The sequence below is a fragment of the Solanum pennellii genome, chromosome 5 (assembly GCF_001406875.1).
Source record: "Solanum pennellii chromosome 5, SPENNV200".
NCBI classification, from domain to species: Eukaryota; Viridiplantae; Streptophyta; class Magnoliopsida; order Solanales; family Solanaceae; genus Solanum; species Solanum pennellii.
In genome coordinates this window covers 65198545-65222372 of record NC_028641.1, presented here as the reverse complement: position 1 = coordinate 65222372, position 23828 = coordinate 65198545, and the positions used below count along the sequence as shown (strand labels likewise).

General features: G+C 39.6%; 1 pseudogene; it reads right to left on the bottom strand.

The window, feature by feature from the left end:
• Positions 1-327: 327 nt before the first annotated feature.
• The window catches only part of LOC107019643, a 95896-nt pseudogene continuing 72395 nt past the window's right edge, over positions 328-23828 (bottom strand).

Genomic DNA, 23828 nt, shown 5'->3' with positions numbered 1-23828 from the left:
GAAGAAAAAAAAGTGAGGTAAATACTGCTAAGGGGAAAAAAATTAGGAAGAGAGACAAAAGTTTATAATATTTTCATGAATAACATAATAAAATGATATAATTGTGGCATTATCCCTACAACCACAAGCATCACTTGCATCACGTCCCCTTGTTTGACGTATACTAGTAGCTACTCTGCGAGGTTCAAGAGCAGAGACAAATGCAACAAATTAATGTTTCCAAATATTGAACATCGTAATAAAGAAAGTATGAGTTTTGATAATTATAAGATTCTTTATCTACTATTCGTGTAGATTTGATTATGGAGAGATAGCAGAAGGAGTACATTTATTAAGAAACAGTATAATAGTTAATACTCAATTTATAAAGGTAACATGACTTGACGTGTTCAAATATTAAAACAAGCAATCAAAAATAGTACTTTAGAACAAGAAGTTACTCTTGTTTAATTTCCATAAATGCCATCCCCATATGTTGAGGAAAAGAGATCAACGAGGGGAAATTGCAGAAGCACAAATGAAATAATGGGTAGGAGAGCCATTGTCACGATGGATATAAAAACCCATGATTTCTCCTGCCCAAACTCCTTGTTAAACATCATGAATACTATGGAAATAATCAGAGTTACCACTCCCTGCATAAGACTCCTTGGCAAAGTATAAAGGAAATCTTCTTGTGCATAACGAGATGTCAAAATAGACAAGAACACTAATAGAGAGGTGCTTGAAGTGAACAATGAAGATGCATTAGAGATTGCAAAAATGATGAAAACACAATGTTTCCAGCTGAGAAAATGGGGAGTCCACTTTTTTCTTTGTTGCCACCTGGTACTGTGATTGCTGCAGCAAAGGCGATGGTAGCAATTAGTGATGCAGCAATTGTGCGTCAGCTTGATGTATCTTTCATCCATTTCTCTCCATCTACTTTCAAGTTCTCATGTTCCTCAGTAAAAACCACATACGGAGCTTTCTCCTCACGATTTAACCGTTACCAGTGCGCAGGCGGGACCATATGCTTTACTTCCTAATTTGCCATACTATTATGAGCAACAAGACTGTTCAACTACACATATATAACTTGAACATTTTAAAAGGAAAACATTTACTCAAGGTTGTATACGAAAAACTGAATTTTATGTGGAAAAACCAGTAGTGCAATTAATGTGGCAATTAAAATGCTTAGTCATCACTCTCTTTGTCTCATATTAGTTGTCATGTGTCACTTTTCAAGAGTCAAACTAAATAAACTTTGACTTATATTTTAAAATTAACATGAGAAAATTAATAACTTGGCATATAGTTTTTTAATATAAAAACTTGATCTAGTCCAGTTTGACTTTCAAAAAGAGAAACCTGACAAATAATTTGGGATTGAAGGAGTACTAATTCTTAACCACATAATGAGATAAATTCTATTGGAGTACAGAAGTTGAATCACCTTAAACCATTGTAGTTCTCGTTGCATCTGAAAAGCTGGTCAAGGGACAAGGTTTAGCTTATTTGGTGGTGCCAACTTTCCAGCCAAATTGAAGATGCTATTGCCAGAGGAGTCTAAAGCACCCACCAAGTAGTGCAAAAGCTGTCTCATCTGACAAACAAACTTGAACACATTTTTTCAGCGATTCTCTATTGCAATGTGTAAGTTCATAATAATCTAAATAAGGAAATCTTCTGACTATAAGTTCAACAAGCTTGTAGTTATTAGAATACGCTGCATCAAGTAGAGAATTGCCAGCAATAGATTCAACTTCTCTGTCACTTAGCTTTTCTATCTTCTCGCATAAGCATGTTGCATACTTAAATGCATAGTGATGAATTGACTTTTGACTCTCGGACTCGTTTCAAATAAGGCACTGCAACACAACAACACAAAATGAGTAATTTTTTTGAGACACAAAGTAAAAAAATTAGTGTAGGTGAAATCCTTAGGCATATACAGATAAATTTGCAGAATTCGATGACTTGTATCTAAAGTCAAGGACACGAGAAGGAGAAAAATAAATGTATAATGGAGGTAAAAAGAGGTGAACAGAGCAAGTGAATCAAACTAGGATAGTTTTTGCAGATCTTCATACATAATTATGTATTAGAGAAGGACTTTACCTACACTTATAGAATTAGACCCGCAAATAAAATAATGCAATGAAAAACTAGTGGATCGGTCTGAAGTGACTCGACAAGGTTGGAATAGAATGACTTGACAAGTTATTCTGTCAGTGGTTAAGATGCCAAAAGATGAGAAGATATTTAGTATAGCAACCTGACCCTTCAACTACTTTTGGCCATTTTGAGCCTGAAAGATCACCTTTTAACAATTGAAATTGAAAATTATTGATTTTTCATGGTCAACCAAGATTTTTAAGGGAGAAAACCAAGATTTTAAAACCTAGTTTCTAAATAGGAAAACTAGGGATTTTATAGCATTCATGTCAGTCTACTTGCACTAAAGTTGACAAGCTTCAATGAGAAATCAAGAAGATGTTTATCATGGAAGAAAAGTCCAAGATTGACCCAATAATTATAACAACAAGTTGACAAAATTTCATGGTTCAAGTTCGAGTCCAAGAGCCAAAAGATTGGGCCATGTCCCAAGAAGAGGGCCTACATGAAGCCGAATAGGACAATAAAAGTTTCATATTTTAAAACTTTCCTAGTATAAAGTTTTTGAATTGACTTTATTAGTATCATAATTAGTTTTATTTGCTAATTTTGAATACTAAAATCAATTAAGATTTTTAGCACTTCTCTTGATATTTGAAGATTTTAGTGTTGAATTTCGCAATTCTTTCAATTTCTGTCTTTAATTTTTAGAATTTTACTTCTGCATTATTTTATTATTTATTTTGGTATCTGATTTTTATCAAGTGGTATCTGTTCTATCAATGTTTTGTTTTTGATGATCTTGTGAGTTTGAAAAAAAATTGTATTTGCTTAAAAGATAAGCTACAAAGCAAAAAAGAAAAATTAAAATTACAAAAGAAGGAGAGAAAAAAAATTTATTTAAAATTAAGAGGAAAAAATTCAAGTTCTTCCAAATTAAGTTGCATTCAGAAACATCACGAAGTGGGGAAATTTGAAGTTTATTTTTTCTTGTTTCACAAAGTGATCATTTTCTCATCTCATTAATTCTTATTTATCTTGGTTTTAATTAATTATTATATTTATATATCGTACTTTGAAAAGATTGGTACTAATCTTGTTTATACATAAATGCTAAATGATTCATCGAAATTTAGTAAATTGTATAAAGTAAATATGATATCTAGGTAGACAACGAAAAATGACATTCAAATTAAAATATTGAATTCATTAAGGATACTGAGAGATGTTACCAAAAGTTTCAAGAAGAGCAAACAACTTGTTGATCACTGTGATAAAAAAAACACACAAACGCTAATGAGATTTAATTTTCCTAAAATTCTTGAGGACATGTATCATAAAAGAAATCGATATACCTGGGATATTAAAGAAAAAATGCAAGATGATAAAACTCACCAATCCTGTAGCAATTTCTTTCATACTTTGTCTTAATTACCATTTGTGAGACATTCTCCAGATCATTGGCATTTGATGTTCTTTGGAGACTCTGTGAAGTTGACCTAATAGGAACACCTTAATAGGGGAGGAAAGGCGATTAATCAGCGAAGGACAACATGAATTAGGTAAACATAGAATTAAGGAGAAGGTTAAACTCACAATAGTAGAGTAATTGTTGCCAAAAGTGTAGACGACTTCCGCGGACGAAAGTAAATTCCTTAATGGCGAGGTCCTTCAAAGCAGATCTTCCGTGTTCCACATATTCTGCCCAATGAGTGAACTCTTCAACCAACTCAGTTGCAAAATCTATCAACAACACTTGCTAGTTATATATAGTTTGCACCACAGTTTCTTAGCAAATATCACAGAGAGGTTTAAATGAACAATAATGTTGTACACAACCTACTTTTGCTGAAAATTGAAATCAGATAACAACACTGACAGGAAGTTGAAAAATGTGAGTGAAGAAGAGAGTAACCGAGATATATATATAGGAGAAAGAGTAAGTCACAATTTCATTCAATCTGTTATTTCTACATATACAGAGTAGAATCTTCAAAGTATATGATTTTTTTTATACAAGTTTATTGTGAGTAAAAATCAAACTAGACAACACATTTCAGAAATCAGAGGTTTTAAGCTTTGACTCATGAATCACAGGTTTCAGTTTTATTGTTTATTACTAATATTTAAATAAGCAAAATTAAATCTTTCAATGATTTCACAAATAATCTTTTTGTAAATAACACAAGTATAAATAATCAATAATAAAGAAAAAAGTCTTGTAATTACTATTTGAGAAATATCATTACACAACTAACTAAAAAATATGATTTAAAGCAAAAAAAGGTTCAAAAAATTAAATTAAAAATGTCTTGACCTACGTTTTTACGCCCGGAACTTACGTTTTTATGCTTGAGGCTTACTCCTCAAATTTAAAAATTTATGCCTTATGGATCTAAGTCTTTAATTTACACCCCGGAGCAATTTTGGTACGCCCTCCCTTGAGACTCGCCCCAAAAACGTTTTCGAGAACACTAGTATATGTCATTAGATTTGAGGAGAAAAAAGTTACAGATAAAGATGTCTTAGAGAAACATTCTTGAGACTTCCACTTAATACAGCTCTGATTCGAGCTTTCGTCATCGTCCCTCGCAAAAGAAGTCAACCTTCTTTGTTTTATGGTGCTCGCTACTTTCTATTTGAGGCATTAATGCAATCTGGTTTCGTTTTGTGTATGCCGTGTCAAATGTCAATACATCCATCACCAAGGCAAAAAAAAAGGGATAAAGCATCAATCCTCGTGCAAACCCATCTTAACTAAATGGTAGTTTGAGTCTTCTACTATTCTTACCGAGTTTTAGTTCAATCATATCTATCCTTCATCACCCTAATGTAAGTTATGGATCCACCTCTAGCCTCATAGCATATCAATAGAAATTCTCTCGGGATTTTATCACAAGTTTTTTTCTAGGTCAATGAACACTACATATAGATTCCTCTTCATTTTCTTGTACTTTTTCACCAGTATCCTCATAAGATAAATGGCTTTGTAGTCGATTACCCTGATATAAATTTGAACTAATTCTTGAAAATAGGCACTCCCTCCTCACTTTCTGTTATATTCTAAGTGTTTTGATGATCCTCACAAATGCAGGAACCTGGTCCCTGGCTGAGTGCTCTCGTCCAAATACAAATGGAGTACAGCTGTAAAGCTGTCATGTTAGGTGATAGGTGAAAAAGTGCAGTGTCCTACACTAATAGGAAGAGCGGATGAGATTATCTGTTTCAGTGTCTCACAAACAAAGGAACATGGTCCCTTATTAAGTTATCTCGTCCAAATCCATTATTGTGAACACTTGTAAAGCTATCATGTCAGAGGCTAGTGAGGTGTCAATGTACTACACCACTCAAAATGGACGCACTTGTTTGTCCAACGATCAATAACTCTTTATGGTTGACTTAGTCAACATGAAAAACAACAAATAAATTCAATTATTCAAAGAAGAAAATCAGTCGGCAGGCCTTTTCAAGAACTCATAAAGAAGTCTGTGAGCGACCTGATCCCTGCAAGATTGCTTACGTGAAAAGGTGACAAGACAGCTGTCAGTAAAGCTGGTATGGTAGGTGCACATCTTTTCTAACAACAGGCCTTCAGCCAATGGGATGGTCTCAATGAATTTGTGGTGATTTATATCATCTCTTTCCAATAAACACAAACTTAAGATTAGGCAAACTAAAACTCAAAGAGGTTAAAAGAAAAGGTCATCTTCAAGAAATAATTCAAGCACAAGAATACACACAACAAGGACCCGATCAAGAGAAAAGCGCTTTCCGTACTTGTTATTCTTGAATGTTTATATTGAGCTTAACTTGTAGGATTTGTTTCATTGTTTGTTAGAAACGTTTCAAACTTGGCTTGAGTCTTGTTAGAACGTATTTATGAGTAACTTTGTGTCTTACTATAAAAGTCTATATTAATCAGTTGGGTTAGTATAGTGGGCGGTGTGGTATCCGCTTAGTTAAAGTCTACGTCATCTAGGGCTGATAGCTTGGTGGACGTGTTTTATCTGCTCTAGCTCGTCTATGTAATAGGTGGTATTGCTTAGTGTGGAGATTAGCAGGCTAATCTCATTTTGTAAACTCACTTTTACTTTTGTTTGAAGAAGATTAGTGGAAGCAGTTTGAAAAGTCCTATTGAGGATAGGTAGTGATTTTACCCTTGATCAATGAGGTTTCCACGTAAATTTTCTTGTTCAATCTTTACTTTCACCACTTTTTTTACTGGTTGTTATTGTAATTGTACTGAGGACCTAGTCCTATCGAAAAATGTTGACGCATATTTTTAGTTATTGTTCTTGCTGAGTCAAGGGACCTGGTCCTTGACTGATAAGTGGGCGCATACATTCAAACACCCTCAACTCTACTCCCTCTTCAAAACTTCCATAGTGTGTAGTTTGATGCTCTTGTAATTGCAACTATATATATCACCCTTGTTCTAGTAGAATGAAATCAATATACTCCACCTTTATTCTTATAATATTATAGTCGTCTTTAAAATTACATTAAGCAATCTAGTTAACCACTCAATTCATGCCTGCCCCGCGTGTACTCTTTCAAAACTCCAAGAAATTCTTCTAGGTTGTGCCCTATAATATTCAATCGTAATACATCTATAATATTCAAAATCCTAATGTTTCTTTATTACTCCTAATTACCCAACACAATGTGTTTGTCCCCTTATTCGTTCAAGATGTTATGGAAGTATGCTTGTCATCTTCATCTAATAAGAGCCTCTGCCACTAGCACTTAGCCGTTCTTATCTTCTAGGTATTTCACTTGAGTTAGGTCACAAGTCTTCATTTATCTCACCTTGGAGAGCATGTACAAATTTTTATCTCCACTTTTAATTTTTCCCCTTGCTTAAATGCAAGTGTTCATAAGATTTCATTTTTGTCGTCGTAATCGCTAACTTTGTCGTTTTATATGGTTATACCTTTCCGAATTCATCTGTTTTTCCTATAGGTCTTTGATTTCACCAACTTTGCACAAGTAGTCTACTCTGTTTCCACTTTGCCTTAAGCTTCTCCTATCTACCACCATCCCCTTCATGACCACCAAAAGTAACCATTGAAACCCTAGAATCTCTTTGCCTGCTTCCCTAATGCAATTAATTATCATATCCCACATGTTGTCCGCATCCCCACTACTCCCTGAAGCTCAAATATCCATAAACCTCTCCCCCATCCCCCATGCCCGACTAGGGATCAAGCACCCTATTTGATACTCCAAATCACTCGCAAAAATTTTAAAATAATTTCAATATGTATACATATTTATGTCCAAACGCCCACTTAACTTCAACACTTATATCAAAATCCATAAACATTTATTTAATAGTAATACTCAATAAGGTCACCATTAAGAATAAGTACCCTCTCCCTCGGATTGACGACTTGTTTGATCAACTCCAAGGGGTGAGTTACTTTTCGAAAATTGACTTGAGATCGGGGTATCACCAACTTAGGGTGAGAGGTGAGGATGTATAAAATATGGCCTATCGGACTAGGTATGGGCACTATGAGTTCTCATTCATGTCTTTCGGTCTCATTAAATGATCTAACGGCGTTTATGGACCTAATGAATAGAGTATTTCAAAATTACCTAGATTCATTTGTCATTGTCTTGATTGATGATATCTTGGTATATTCAAAGAATGAGGGTGATCATATGGGTCATTTGAGGGTGGTATTGCAAACTCTTAAAGAACATAAGTTGTTTGAAAAATATAGAAAGTGTGAGTTTTGGTTGAGGTCGGAGACTTTTCTTGGGCACATCATCTCTAGTGACGGATTTGAGGTAGATCCAAGGAAAATGGAGGCGGTGAAAAATTGGCCTAACTCCAACCGACATTAGGAGTTTCTTAGGTCTGGCGGGTTATTATTGGAAGTTCGCGGATGGTTTTGAGTTTATTGCATCTCCTTTGACTATTTTGACCCAAAAGAGTAAGAATTTTGAGTGGTCGGAAACATGTGAGAAAAGTTTCCAATTGTTGAAAGATAGGCTCACTTTCGTTCCGGTGTTGACTTTACTGGAGGGTACAAAGGGTTTTGTAGTGTATTGTGATGAATCCCGAGTGAGTTTGGGGTGTGTGCTTATGCAACACGGGAGAGTGATAGCCTATGCCTCTAGGAAACTTAAGGTACATGAGAGAAACTATCCCACTCATCACCTTGAGTTAGCGGCCGTGGTGTTTGCTTTGAAAATTTTGAGGCATTACTTGTATGGGGTTCATGTTGATGTCTTTACCAACCATAAGAATCTCCAATATGTTTTTACCCAAAAAGAGTTGAATCCCCGACAAAGAAGGTGGCTAGAATTGTTAAAAGATTATAATGTGAGTGTCCTGTATCACCCTGGCTAGGCTAATATGGTTGCAGATGCCCTAAGTCATATGATTATGGGTAGTGTATTCAACCTTGACGAAGCCAAGAAGGACCTAACGAGGGAAGTACATAGGTTGGGGGTGAGGTTGAAAAGTTCTCCGAGTGGGGGTGCTATAGTTCATCATATTTTCGAGTCATCTCTAGTGGTTGAGGTGAAGTCCAAAAAACACCTTGATCAAGCATTAATGGAGTTGAAAGAATCGGTTCTCGACAAGTTGAATGAATCATTCTCCTTAGGGGGGAATGGAGTGTTAAGGTACCAAGGGAGATCGTGTGTTCCCGATATAGATGGGTTGAGGGATCGGATCCTAGAAGAAGCCCATGGGTCCCGCTACTCAATTCATCTGGGTTAGACAAAAATTTACCACGACCTAAAGGAGATTTATTGGTGGGAAGGTTTAAAAAGAGACAGCGGAGTTTGTCGCTAAGTGTCCGAATTGCTAACAAGTAAAGGCCGAACACCAAAAGTCGGGTGTCTTACTACAAGAGATCCAAATTCCTACTTGGAAGTGGGAAGACATCAATATGGACTTTGTAGTAGGTTTACCTCGAACTCAAAAGTCATATGATTTCATATGGGTGGTTGTGGATTGATTGACTAAGTCCGCTCGCTTTATTCCCGTCAAGTCTACGAATTCAGCGTAGGACTATGCAATAATCTTACTAGATGAGATTGTTTGCCGTCATGGCATTCCATTATCCATCATATCGGATCGGGGCTCACAATTCACATCTAGATTTTGGAGGTCGCTTCAAAAAGGGTTAGGTACTACGGTGAAGTTGAGCACCGCTTTTCATCCCCAAACGGATGGTCACGTGGAGTATACGATACAAACCCTTGAAAATATACTTAGGCGTGCATTATTGATTTTAAAGGGAGTTGGGATAAAAATTTACCTTTGGTGTAGTTTGCCTATAATAATAGTTTTAATTCTTCCATTTCCATGGCTCACCATGAAGCCTTGTATGGTAGGATGTGTAGGTCTTCTATTGGGTGGTTTTAAGTGGGTGAGAATTCCCTTCTTGGTCCTGAGTTGATTTATAAGACTTTTGAAAAGGTTCATATCATAAGGAACCGGTTGCAAATGGTCTATAGTCGGCAAAAGTCTTATGCTGATCGTAGGAGAAGGGATTTGAAGTTTGAAGAAGGTCATAAGGTGTATTTGAAAATTTCACCAATGAAAGGGGTGGTTAGATTTGGCAAGAAAGTGAAGTTGAGTCCTCATTATGTGGGTCCCTATGAAATCTTTCAAAGGGTTGGTAAGGTTGCCTATGAATTGAAACTTCCTAGTGAATTGGCTTTGGTTCATCCGATTTTCCATTAGTCTATGTTGATGAAGTGTATCGGCAATCCCGAGTCCATTCTTCCAATTGAGGGTCTTGGTGTCAAGGATAACCTCTCTTATGAGGAAGTTCCGATTCAAATTCTTGATAGGAAAGTCAAGAAGTTAAGGAATAAAGAGGTGGTTTCCGTAAAGGTGTTATGGAAGAATCATCTTGTTGAGGGTGCAACATGGGAGGCCGAGGCCAACATGAAGTCCCGTTACCCTCATCTTTTTGATTATTAAGGTTAGTCATTCTTTTTAATAATATAAATATGACTAGAAATTAAAATTTCTTTATTTTTGGTGAAGTGTTGCAAAAATGTGCATTTGGGGGTTGCATTACATTGAAGTAGTACCTCTAAAACGTGAATTTTGCATTTTTGGTTTATTTGAGTTATGTTGTGCATATTGGTATGGTGAGTCTTTATGAAATGATATGTGGCATGTTGTTAAGTTGAATTTTGTGCTAATTGACTCATGTAATGTATGTTGAGCTCATATGTTTTGTGAGAAGGAAATACCTCATGATGAAGTGTTTTGAGCCTTATGTGTGAAAATATGAGTTTTGAAATTTGCCTTGTTAATATGACATGATATATGTTGATTTGATATTGTTTATTGGTTGGGCTTCTAGTCTTGAGTCGATTCCTTCCTTCAAAAGAGTTTTGGTGTCATTCGGGAATAAATGTTCCTAAGGGGGATAATGTAACACCTTGAAAATCCAAGACGTATCGTAAATCCTAAAGTAGGTGTCATAAGGTCTAGGTACTGTTTTTAAGTCCATTTTAATGAATATAGGTCATTTTGGAAGTTTAAGAATTAAAACATCCAATGACTTCCATGACGTCCGGAAGTTGGTTCAAAGGGGTGTTAGCGTGCCTTAGCCTATTTGACTAGCTTTTAGGAGTCAGAAACTTACGAAAAATGGTAAAAGAGTATATAATAGGAGTTTAAGTTGTTTTATTTTTGAAACGTCTAGGTACGACTCCCCAAGGACCGACCAAGGGCCCTTGAGGAGGACCCTTGGAGTTTGAGGCAACACTACCTGTCGGTGTGCATCGACGGGACAGAAGACAGCCCGTCTCTGGACCGAAGGGGCGTCGATACCACCGTCGTCCTACACTTTGACTTGTTGAGAAGGTTCCTTCACCCGCACAACCTCTGAACTCATCGACGGAGTGCAGATGTGGAGGCTACGGTCCGTGTGTAGATCGACGGGGCGTCGATGCCACCGTCGTCCCACACTTAGCCAATGCATGGAAGCCCCTCGCCTGCACATTCTCTGAACTCATGACGGAGTGAAGGACGAGGGGGGTGGGTCCGTAGATTCACAGACGGCCCGTCGGCGGGGTTTCGTCTGTGAGGAGGTGATTTTTCTGGATGTTTTACAGCTAAGTCATTTAATAAATTAAGTGGTTTAGTTGTTAGTTAGGGATTAATGGAGATTAATTAACTAACTTAACTCCCATATAATGGTCCCAACCCCAATTAACCTAATTATAACTCACAAAATAAACTCTCTTCCTTCTTTCTTTTTCTCTCTCTACTTGAACTCACCATTGAGACTAGCAAGGATAAGGGTTTGGGGGCTGGAAAAGGACGAATTCACCATCAAATTGTTGTCAAACTTTAAGGTATGGGATCTAATTCACCTTTGAGACTCTTTCCTCAAAGGGTTTCTTCAAAATGGATTTCAAAATTTTAGTTTTCTTATGGGTTTCATCCAATTACGAAATTGAAGTTATGGATTGAGTTTTTGATGATTTCTTTAGGTTATATTGAATAGATTAACTTGATTATGGTAATTATTGATGGTTTGGTCTAAATTTAAGAACATGATCCTCAATCCCTAACCCTAGGTTGTGATCTTGACCTATATTGTATTGTGATTATTCAATTGATTTTGTTATTGATTAGATTACTATACTATGGTGTTATTATGATTAAATTAAGATGAATTATAGGTCTATCATGTTAGTTCTTGATATGTGATTTAGGTTATGAAGTATATTGTGAAATTAGCCTATGTATCTTGTCTTAAGCTATGGTTTAGTATTGAATTGTGCTATAGAGATGCAATTGTCCTTGTTATCTTATTGGTTATCATTGTGTGATGATGTTACTCCCCAAATTGGGTTGAGTTATGGGTTGATGGTAAGACCTTGATGATGAACTATGAGGAAGATTTGGTAAGTCTTAGAATCTCTATCTTTACTTCCAATTGTGATTTTAATTGTGGTTAAGTCATGATGTTACATTGTAGTATGCCTTATACTAGGATGATATGGTGGTATGATGTTGAATTGAAATATCTTGGACTATCTTGTGAGGTTTATTAAGGTGTATGTGATATAAGGATGGTGAAAACTATTAATGTGCCTTGATATGCTATGAAATGCTAATGTGTTAACCTCACTTATATGAATTGTGATGAAAGGACAAACAATTTTTGTTGAGCTATTGATGATGATGATTATACAAGGGGTAGACCCTATGACCTAAACTAAGATATGATTGATAATTAAATGCTTAAAGATATTTCAAAAAGGGACTCTAACTTAGCATTGAGCGAACTAGATTGAGGAGTCTCCTTTCCCACCTAGGGAAGGTAGGAGCACTACATTACTCTTGAGATTGGAGACTATAATGCATGGTGCATAAAGAGGGTCCCAACTATATCTCCTAATTATTGAACTATGTTTCCCCCATAGGAATACTAGCTAGTGGTCCACATAGTTGTTATGTTTCATTTTTTGGTACTACCTTGGCAAGTAGTCCGCCTTCTTCCAGTGTAGGGTTTTATGACACCGGATTCCGCACTAGCTAATGTGGTCTATGTCAGTTAGGGCAAGATGTTCCCAAAAGGTAAAACGAATTAAAAGACTTGAACTCTGACTTGGATAACCTAAGAGGTCTAACTAAGTCTAGGTAAGGGTATGTGACTCTACCTAAACATTGCACTAGTTAGCCTTGAGGGAGCCTTAGGAAGAGGTTCTTATATATGTTTATGTTATGATGATATATGAGGTATATATGATGACCATGTCACATTGTTGATACTATATGTTGATTAGTTCATTTATGAGTATGCCTTGGGTTATAATGTTAACATAAGATGAAGTGTAAATCTAAATGTTATGTTATGTAAAGTTGGACATTGATCATGGTTTCTTGTTGAGGATACTTGGTTGAGTAAGGTTAAGGGGCTTTGCTTGGTCATTGCACTTGTTGACTTGATAAGGACTCATGAGTAGTTGTCTTGCTTATTATGATGTGATGACTCTTATTCATTATTGTGATGTTATTCCTAAATAATAGGGTTGTAGTAAGTAATGGTTTCAAGTATGTTGGAATATGTATTACTTGTTGAGTTAGTAAGCATGTTTGGTTTATTCATATGACTTGCTTAGATTTGCATAGGTTCCTAAAAGGGTAAAAACGGCATGTTTTGACTAAATGTCCTTTTTAGCATGTTTTGCTTGTATATGTGCATAAGGTCTTATACATAGTACATGTGGAGTACTATCCCCATTTTCTTCCCTTTTTCCCAAACATTTTAGGTTCCGGTCGTTGAAGAGTTTGGAAGGTGACATTGCCGAAGGCTTGAATTCTTCCTTTCATCCAAGTTGAGACTATTTATATATCTTATATACATATATGTGCAATAAAAGTATAAGTCTATGTAACCTTCCTATATGAAGGGTCTATGTATACTCGATAAGACTATATATTATGTGTATGTAGAGGTCTATGTAAACCTCCAAGTAGTTTTAATGAAAGTTTTAAATTTTTCCGCATTTGTCAACCTATGAATGTAATGACATGAGACTAAGAGGCTAGTCTTAGTCCTTGAAAAGGATGACGACTCCGGTTACGTCTAGGGGGTAAATTCGGATGTGACATGATGACCCTGCCTATGGACGAGGGAAATCTGCAGACTTATGAGCTAAATAGGAAGCAGGGAAAAAAAGGGAAGGAGTCAATGAAAGAAAAGACCATTGCACAAAAATGCTCTCAAAGTGAGATGACTAAAGAAGAGGCTGAGATGGCGTACGTGACAAAAAGGTTTCAAAAGATCATAAAAAACATAGAGGATCTCAAAAGAAAGGATGAACCAGCAGAGTAGCAACAGCAAATGACCTTTGTCACAAATGTGATAATCCTGGTCATTTCATAAGAGACTGCCAATTCAAAAGCAGGAATCTCATGAAGTTTAGATATCGTAAGAAGGACCTGGTCCGAGACAACTTTGAAGGAAGGCACATGTTGATCAGGTTGTAAAAAGGTCCTTGGCCATTGAAGATTATGAAAGCATTTCCAACTCAATCTTCTCCTCAATGGCAAAATCAGACGATGGAGGAGGATGCAAATGAGGTAACCCTCTTTGAATTAAAAGATGATCTTGGTAACCTATCTGTTGACAGTCTGAGGAAACTTGCTACTCTTCTAATAGACTCGGTAGATGAGCGATTTACTGAATACTTAATATTGACTGAAAAATTAAGTTTGTTTGAAAATGAAAATGCAGCTTTTCTCAAACACAGATTTTTGAAATGAGTAGTAGAATAGGGATTTTGGAGTCTAACAACAACATTGATAAAGAAGAGACTAGTACCTCTAAAAATGATAAAATAAAACGTAGGATTTATGAGGCAGAACTGGAGGATAAGCTTAAAATCTCTGAATCTAAGTTAGTTACTTCTCTTGAAACTAATTCTTAGCTAATAAGAGATCTTAAGAAAATCAAATAAGAGTTAAGTCATTCTCTGAAATGGACTGACTCTTCCAAGATCCTTTTGAATCTCTCTCAGCAAAATTTTAATGGAAAAAGAGGTCTAGGGATAAGGAACATAGAACCACCATATAATCCCCATAGAAAATATGTGTATGTGGCTAATAACCTCTTGTGCACCCATTGTGGAAAATGGACATTTGAAGGAAAGATGTGATAAACTGAAGGAGGCTAATGAGAGGCATGTGAAGTTTGTGAAATTGGGTAATTGTCAGACTAACAAGGAACGGGATATGGTTCCTGTGATGAGTCTGTCGGTCATGACAGACCTATAAAAAAAATTGAAAAGAAGACCTCATTTTCATTACAATTCTAGTAAAACATTTTCACCGCCTTGGGCTAGAAGATTTCTTGTTAAGCCTTTTGATAGTTACTGGGAACTCTGTATGAAGTGGGTTCCTAAGACTAACAAGTAATTCTTGTGCAGAAGAGAGGAAAGGGTCAGTGTTGGTACACGGATAGCGGATACTCCAGGCACATGACAGGGGACACTTCAAATTTCCTCTCTTTGTAGGCACACGAAGGTGGTGGTGTGTATTTTGGCGGCGGAAAGAAAGGTTCCATTATCAGAATTGGAAGGATAAGAAAGTTTTACAGTAATTCAATCAACATAAACTATGTAGAAGGGATAAACTATAATCTTCTAAGTATATCTTAGATCTGTGATAGAGGAAATGAAGACAAGTTCATGGCCAAACATTGCTTAGTTACAAATTGTATAACAGGGAAGATTGTGATGTCTTCTACAAGAGTAAAGAATATGTACATAGCAGATCTAGAGTCTATCGAAGGAGATGATCTTTCGTGTCTAAGTGCTCAAACTGATGAATCTGATCTATGGCATAGACGTCTTGGTCATGTAAGTTCTACTCTTCTTAACAAGCTGGTTGCAGGGGACCTGGTCTGCGGACTACCCAAAGGTGAAATTTACAAATGATAAAGTTTGTAATGCTTGTGCAAAGGGTAAACAAACAAAATAATCATTCAAAGTCAAGAAAGGAGTTAGCACATCAAGACCTCTTGAGCTGCATCACATGGACTTGTGTGGACCACTCAAAGTTGAGCAGATGTGGTAAGAAATTCATTATTGTTGTTGTTGATGATTCTTCAAAGTATACATGGGTCATGTTTTTGAGAACAAAAAATAAGACAGCTAGACAATTGATTGTGTTCTTCAAGGCTGTTCAATCAAAGTTAAATTGCAAGATTGGAAGCATCAGATCTGACCATGGCACAGAATTTGAAAACTCTCGGATTGAAAGTTTCTGTGGTGAACATGGAATAAATCACATCTTCTCAGCACCTAGAACTCCTCAGCAAAATGGAGAGGTAGAGAGAAAGAACCTAACGTTGGTGGAGGTTAGAAGAACTATGTTGATTGGCTCTCAACTTGCCATGAATTTCTGGGCTGAGGCAGTGAACACAGTGTGCTATGTGACCAAAAGATGTCTCATCAGGTCTCTAATCAAGAGAATTCCTTATGAGCTATTAAATGATAAGAAACCTTTGATAGCTCATTGATATACCGTGGTTTCACGGTATAATTAATACTTTTTCCTTAAGTTTAGTGTGTCGGAAAAGCCTTTTTGTGCTAATTTTTATATAAGTTTCTCTTTGTTTTGCAGGAAATCTGTCCAAAGCTGAATGCGGAGATTTTGAGCGAAGAAATGCAGAAGAGACCACCTACGGAGCTTATGACGGTCCGTCGTGCTTGTGACGGTCCGTAGATGGCAGCGTAGTGCAGCTGCTGAAAGAAGATGGGGAAGTCTGACCAAGTGTGGGATTATGAAGCTTGTGACGGTCCGTCGTGGCTATAACGGTCCGTCTTGCAGGTTCGTCGTGAAGTTCAGAGAAGTGATCCCAGTACCCAGATTCCGAGAGTTGAAGTATTTTGGAACGAAGACCCTCGACGGACCGTTGTGCCTATGACGGTCCGTCATACTTGCCGTCGAGGGGAATGAAGAAAGCAGCAGAAGAAATTGCACCAAGTATGGGACGACGGAGTCCACGACGGTCCGTTGTGACCACGACGGTCCGTCGCGTGGTCCGTCGACCCAGCCGCGTTTTGGCAGATTTCCAGCAATTAGAATTCTTGTTTAATTAGGTTTTTTTTTTTTTATAAATAGTTCGAAAAACCTCGTTTTTGAGGTTAGACACCTGATCGTTAGACTCTTAGATTGTTAAAACTTCGTATTGGTGAACATTGTATTGTGAGATTCTTGATAATCATTAGACTTTTCGTGAGATTATTGATTACTTTGAGAATTCTTGCAAGTGATTTTTGGTGATTAATCAAGCAACCTTTTGGATTTTATTCTTTCTCATTGAAGTAAGTACATGAATTCTTATTTAATATATTTGAATATTGTGTTTATGGCTATGAGTAACTAAACTCCATAACTAGGGTTGTGGGAACCATAGGCAAATAATGAGATAAACCCTAACTAAAATAACAATTCTAGAATAGTGTCTTGCATGTATTAATAATTCTTTCGCTTAGAAGTCTTTTTAACGGATGGCCAACGTTAGAACTCGCCTTAATGCTACTTGCCGGACCAAGGAGGTAGATAATAGGAAAAGAATTAGTAACATAGATTTAGTGTATACTATCTAATAGGCTAGTATTGATTGGTACGAGGTAATAACTTAGTCAAATATCGAATACGATGCTTAATATGAGGTAAAGATAAGGGTTAGGATAGCAACACACGTAGCCGGACCAAGGTGCGGAGTGAGATTTTCTAGATGCCGGACCAAGGATTTAGAAATACATAACTTATCACTTTGCATGCAAGATACTAGGAAAGAATTGTTATAGTTAGAATTATCGAGTTATGAACCTGTGGGGAACACGTAAACCCTAGTTACTTTGATTAATTGATTAAAATCCAACTGTCAAAGCTGTTAAGTGTCTCTTTCAAGTTCGTTATTTATTTTCACTCATTTAGAAATAGAAACCCCCCTTTTATTGTTTTTACTTTCCAAGGAAGTCATTGACCAAACAATAGTAATAACAAGTTGAAGTTAAGTCTAGACTATTTTCCTCGTGGGAACGATCCCAACCTCACTAGTTGGGTTATTTACTTGACACGACCGCTTTACTTCTTATTTGAGAAGTAAGTTTGAGCGTATCAAATTTTGGCGCCGCTGCCGGGGAAAATAGCTTTTAGATTAATTTGAACTTATTACTATAGTTTAGTTGATATTTTCTTGATTTTACTTTGTTTTATTGTTTTTGATTTCTTTTCAGAACTATCCTCCTTGTATGCCAAATACACGGAGAGGAAGAGAACCGCTGTTTCCCTACGATCACGAGTTAGAGCGTACACTGCGCAATATGAATCGTAATTTGGGAATAAATGATGAGGATCCGAACCAGAACATCCCAGCTCCGGTTGATGTTCATGGTCAGATGTTACCCGATGCTCCGGGTGAACATCAACAGAGGGGACAAAATCCCGTTCCACGGCCCCAAGCATACTACAGAGGCTATGATAACATAGCAGATTCGGATGGGCCACTGGTTTTGCCTCCTCTACCCACAGGCCACACTTTTGTGGTAACTAGTAGTCTGATGCAAATGCTCACTGCCAGAGGTTTGTTTTCAGGGCTACCTTCTGAGGATCCACATGCCCATATAGCTAAGGTAAGGGCAGTGTGTAAAAGTTGTGTGGGGAGGCCTGATTTGGATCTAGATGTAATAGGGCTCAGAGTGTTTCCTCTCTCACTGACGGGAGAGGCTGCTATTTGGTTCACTGAGCTCCCATACAACTCCATCTTTACTTGGAATCAACTGAGGGATGTCTTCTTAGCACGCTACTATCCGGTCTCCAAGAAACTAAACCACAAAGACAGAGTGAATAACTTTGTGGCACTACCAGGAGAGTCAGTTAGTAGTTCTTGGGATAGATTCACCTCATTCTTGAGGAGTGTTCCAAATCACCGTATAGATGATGAGTCACTGAAAGAATACTTCTATCGGGGACAGGATGATAACAACAAAGCGGTGTTGGACACTATAGCAGGTGGATCTTATGGAGAATGTCCTTATGCTGAGATTGCTGAAAAATTAGAAAAAATCTCCCGGAATAACAAAGCTTGGAGTACTAGGAAGTCTGATACAGGGAGAAACACCTTTGCAGTGCAGTCCACTCACAACCCAGCCACAGATGAGATTCGTGAAGAAATGGCTCAAATGAGAACTGAGCTTGGGTTGGTCCTAAAACATGTCACTGGGGGTGCAGAAAAGATTAATGCAGTCAACTACTTGTCGAAACCACCGCCACAAAACGATGAGTGTTATTATGAGGAGGATTCCTATGCAGTAAATGAACAGATGGGGGGTTTCCGACCGAGCGCCCAAGGCTCAAATCAGGATAATTGGCGCCAAGGTCAAGGGAACCAAGGTCGGAACTATGGTAACTACAATCGTGAGGGTCATTATGTCCGAGATGGAAGCTACAACCGCGACAACAACTTTAACAGGGGTAACTATGCTAATAGAAACGACAGGAATGGGCCCTATGTCCCTCCTCAAAATCGTGAAGTTACTCCTAGGGATGGTGGAGATAGTATGGCGCGAGTTGAGGATATGTTGCACAAAATGATGAGGAGGTTCGATGCTAGTGATGAGCACATTAAAGAGTTGAGGTGTGATTTAGCTAGTATTGGGCAAAAAGTTGATACACATGCAATTTCGATTAAACAGATCGAATTGCAAGTGGCCCAATTATCTTTGACAGTGAACACACGGCAACCGGGCAATCTTCCTAGCAACACTGTCCAAAATCCAAAGAATGATGCGCACTGTATGGCAATCACTACTCGGGGTTGTAGGCAAACCATTGACCCACCTATGCCATCTACTGAGGAAAATGTGAAAAAGGATGATGATAATGTGGTAAAGGGTAGTGGTGAAGCAGAGGAAAGTAATGGAAAAGATGCTGAAGTACCTATCAAGGTAATTCTCATGCCTAGGCCACCACCACCCTTCCCTAAGAGATTAGTGAAAAAGACCGAGGATGGTAAATACCGGCGTTTCATAACAATGTTGAAGCAGCTTTCTATCAATGTCCCTTTGGTAGAAGCTCTAGAACAAATGCCCGGTTATGCCAAATTTATGAAAGATCTGGTCACCAAGAAAAGATCGGTCACTTTCGAGGATAATGATAGACTGCAACATTGTAGTGCTATTGCTACAAGATCCCTCGTACAAAAGAAAGAAGATCCAGGTGCGTTCACCATTCCTTGTACAGTTGGGTAGTTACATTTTGCGAAAGANCATTTTGCGAAAGAATTATGTGATCTGGAGGCAAGCATAAATCTCATGCCCCTCTCAATTTACAAGAAGTTGGGTTTGGGGGATCCAAAACCCACTGCGATGCGGCTACTGATGGCTGATCGGACAGTGAAACGGCCCATAGGGATACTCCATGATGTGCTAGTAAAAGTGGAGTCATTCATCTTTCCGGCTGATTTTGTTATTCTTGATTGCGAGGTCGATTTTGAAGTGACTATTATTCTTGGGAGGCCATTCCTTGCTACAGGTAGAGCATTAGTTGATAGGGAGAAGGGACAGATGACATTTCGGTTGAATAATGAAGAAGCGACCTTCAACATTTGTAGGACCATGAGGCAGAGTGGTGAGCTCCAATCTGTATCTGCCATATCCCACAAAGATAATATGAAGAAGGAGACTGAATAGAAAAATGCAAACCAAGAGTTTATTGTTGGGGATTTGGTGCTTGTATAAAGTTCTGGGGTGCCTTGTCTTCCGGGCAAGCTCAAGTCCAAATGGACTGGCCCTTACCTGATTACCCAAGTATTCCCTCATGGAGCAGTTGAGTTAAAAGCCAAGGAGGGAGTGCGGTTTAAGAGGAATAGAGATAGAATAAAACTCTATTTTGGGCATAAAGCATCGGGGAATGAAGTGATAGAGGCATACCATCTTGATGAAGTCTGAGTAATCAAGGGTCCCCAGTCGTGCCGCGACATTAAATCAGGCGCTTGTTGGGAGGCAACCCAATACTTATAGTCTTTTTAGTAATGGTAGCATTTTTCTACTAAATGGTTTTTAAATTTGCAGGCACATCACCAGGAAATTCTGCAGAAAATTACTCTGCAGCAGTCACTGACGGATACATCGACGGACCGTTGCGCCTGCGACGGACCGTCGTATGCATCCGTCGTACCAGGTACGTTTTTCTATTATTTTGAAACTAGGGCACACACGACGGAACCAATGACGGGTCGTCACAACTGCGACAGACCGTCGTCGGGGAAACGTCGCGTGATTAATGAGTTATACCCGACCCGACCCGGCTGGACCCTTTTTCAAAATCAGACCGTTTAAACCCCCCAACCCCTCATTTCACCCCCATTACTTCATTATTCCTCCCACTTCCCTCTCTTTTCAACTTCCACATTCCCTCCCACCGATCATTGCCCCCTAAAATTCTCCAACGCCCTAGAGTTATCATTTACTAGTCGGAGTTGCTGTTGTGGGTGTTCGCCTGGCCACCGAGTACTTGTCCAGTTGTTTTCTCCATTTCTAAGGTATGTGTCTCTAAATTTATACTCATTTATCTTGCCTTTTTGTTACTAGTTAGTATTTAGCTTAGTTCTTCGTCGTATGTTGTTTCCTTTATATGATTATGTCTAAACCTAGGTTCAAAATGTTCGAATTTGCCATGTTGACAACCCTAGACATAGGTGCTTTTGCATTGCTAGTTTCCCAGGTAGTTGGGATAGACAAACGTAGGTCCAAAACACTACAAGACCATGTGGGTTCATCGGGCATGCATGGGGTACCCCCAGTTCTGTCACTGTTATTCAAAACGAGACCCCGATGACGAACCGTCGTACCCACGACGGACCGTCGCAGGGTCCGTTCCAAAAGCCCTAGCACCCTGTCCCAACGGACACATGTGACGGACCGTCGTCTTCCTACACAACCGTTCCGGTTGTCAGAGACCCTGTTTCTAAGGGTCTCTCATTTTTTTTCCAAGTGTTTCCCAACGGACACATGTGACGGACGGTCATCTTCACGACGGTCCGTCCTGCACAACCGTTCTGGTTGTCAGAGACCCTGTTTCTAAGGGTCTCTCAATTTTTCCCAAGTGTTTCCTACGGACACATGTGACGGACCGTCGTCTTCTGCACAACCGTTCTGGTTATCAGAGACCCTATTTCTAAAGGTCTCTCACTTTTTCTAAGTGTCCTTCAACGTACACATGTGACGGACCGTCATACCCACGACGGTCCGTCCTGCACGACCGTCATGACGGTCAGAGACCCCTCTGCTAAGGGTCTCCATATTTTTTTAAGTGTGCTACGACGGACCGTCGTACCTGTGACGGTCCGTCCTGCATATACCGTCATGCTAGTCAGACACTCTCCTTCGAATTCTCTATATATTGCTAGTCTAAGTAAAACACGACGGGCCTCATGACGGTCCGTCATAGTCACGACGAGCCATCACCAGGCCCGTGTGCCACTGTTTCTATAGCAATTACCTACTATTTTCAATGTTTTGTTCAGTATGGTTTTGCTTGTCTTGTTTGCCACTACTCGTACTAATATTGATCCTTTACAGGTACTATCTACTATGGCACCCAAGCAAGACCGCACCTACGCACGCGGGCAATTGAAGTCTGTCGCCCCGTCTGCCGGCATGGTCATCGGCTCTGATGATGAGCGTGACCCTGAGTACGTGCCCCCAGGCACTTCCGCCCCTTCCCGTGCTGCGCGTGCTCCCAGAGCCACACCCAAAAAGGTGGCGTCTGGCGTAGTCACTGCCTCCCAGTCTGATGAGGAGCGCACACTGACCGGCACACCCTCTGGGTCAGCCACAAATGAGGAAGGAGCGTCTGGCTCCTTAGGAGTATCCTGGTCCGAGGAAGCCTCTGGCTCTGCTGAGGTTCCCGCAATCGCCACCGCTGCAGCGTCGGCCTCGTCTGAGGAGGCTGAAAGTTCAGACTCTACATCCGGCTCACCAGCTCAGGTCCCCACCCCTGCCACTGACCAGCCCAACCGGTGGTGTGTCGACGGGCAGTTTCAAGTCTACTCCGACGCCAAGTTCCTTACTGATAAAGGAGTGATGACTCGAACACTCACCTTGGAGAGGCGGGTACTTACAAGGAGCCTCCTAACGATGCCTGAGATCCACAATCTCTTCACCAGGCATCGCTTGGAGTGGACAGCACATCCATTGGGACGATACAACGAAGAAATGGTCCGAGAGTTCTACGCATCCTACGTAGCGACTCTCCGATCATAGATCGATAGGCGGGCTGCCCCCGCTAAACAAGCCCCATTGGAGCAGGTCCGAGTCCGAGGCGTACAGGTTGACATTTCTCTGCCAGCCATCCGCCGGTTTCTATACGGCGAGAGTATTGATGCTTCTCGGACCCCCCCTCACTGCCGAGTTCGACTACCGCTGGCAGATAGTGAAGGATGGCCAGTTCTTGCGCGAGCCATCACTGAGAGAGACCACCAAGAGGTGGATGGCCCTGCACCTGTCAATAGATGGAGAGGGTGCCGATTGGGTGGCTGAGCCGAAGGGGGCCATCAAGAAGGCCAACCTCGCGTTCACAGCAAAGTTCTTGTGGCTGCTTGTCTGTCACTGCCTCTCCCCCACAGCTGCTGACAACATCGTTACCTGTGATCGAGCAGTGTTGATGGCGGCGATGATAGCCAGATTCGAGGTGGACTTCGCATGGCTTCTCCAGGCATTCATGCACGAGAGGGCATTCAAGGTCACTACCACCTACCCCTTCCCGTGCATGATCTTTGCCCTTTGCAAGTCCGCAGGTGTGCCCATATGGCACGTAGATCAGCTGAAGACCCCACAGGGCACTGTTTACGTCTTCCTCATCAGAGACGAGGCCAATGAGTTCGCCCCATGCAGAGGGCCCCGTCCAGAGCTGCCCCCACTTGCTGATGATCTTGCTGATACGGTAGCCCAGGCCCGCACAGCTACACAGGCGTCCACTGACACTACCCCGGTCGAGTCTATCCCGGGTAGTAGCACAGCCCTGAGCTCCTCTCGCACAGCCCCTCTACCGACATTGGTCCCGCTTGCAAGGGTCCAAAAACTAGAGGCACAAATGGCCACTCTTCTGCATCATATCCAGCCGTGGATGTAGAAGTCGATTACCGAGTCCGAAGAGTGTCTAGAGAGGAAAATGGTGCAGTTTACAGAGCGGAAGATCGCTGAGGTTAACCAGC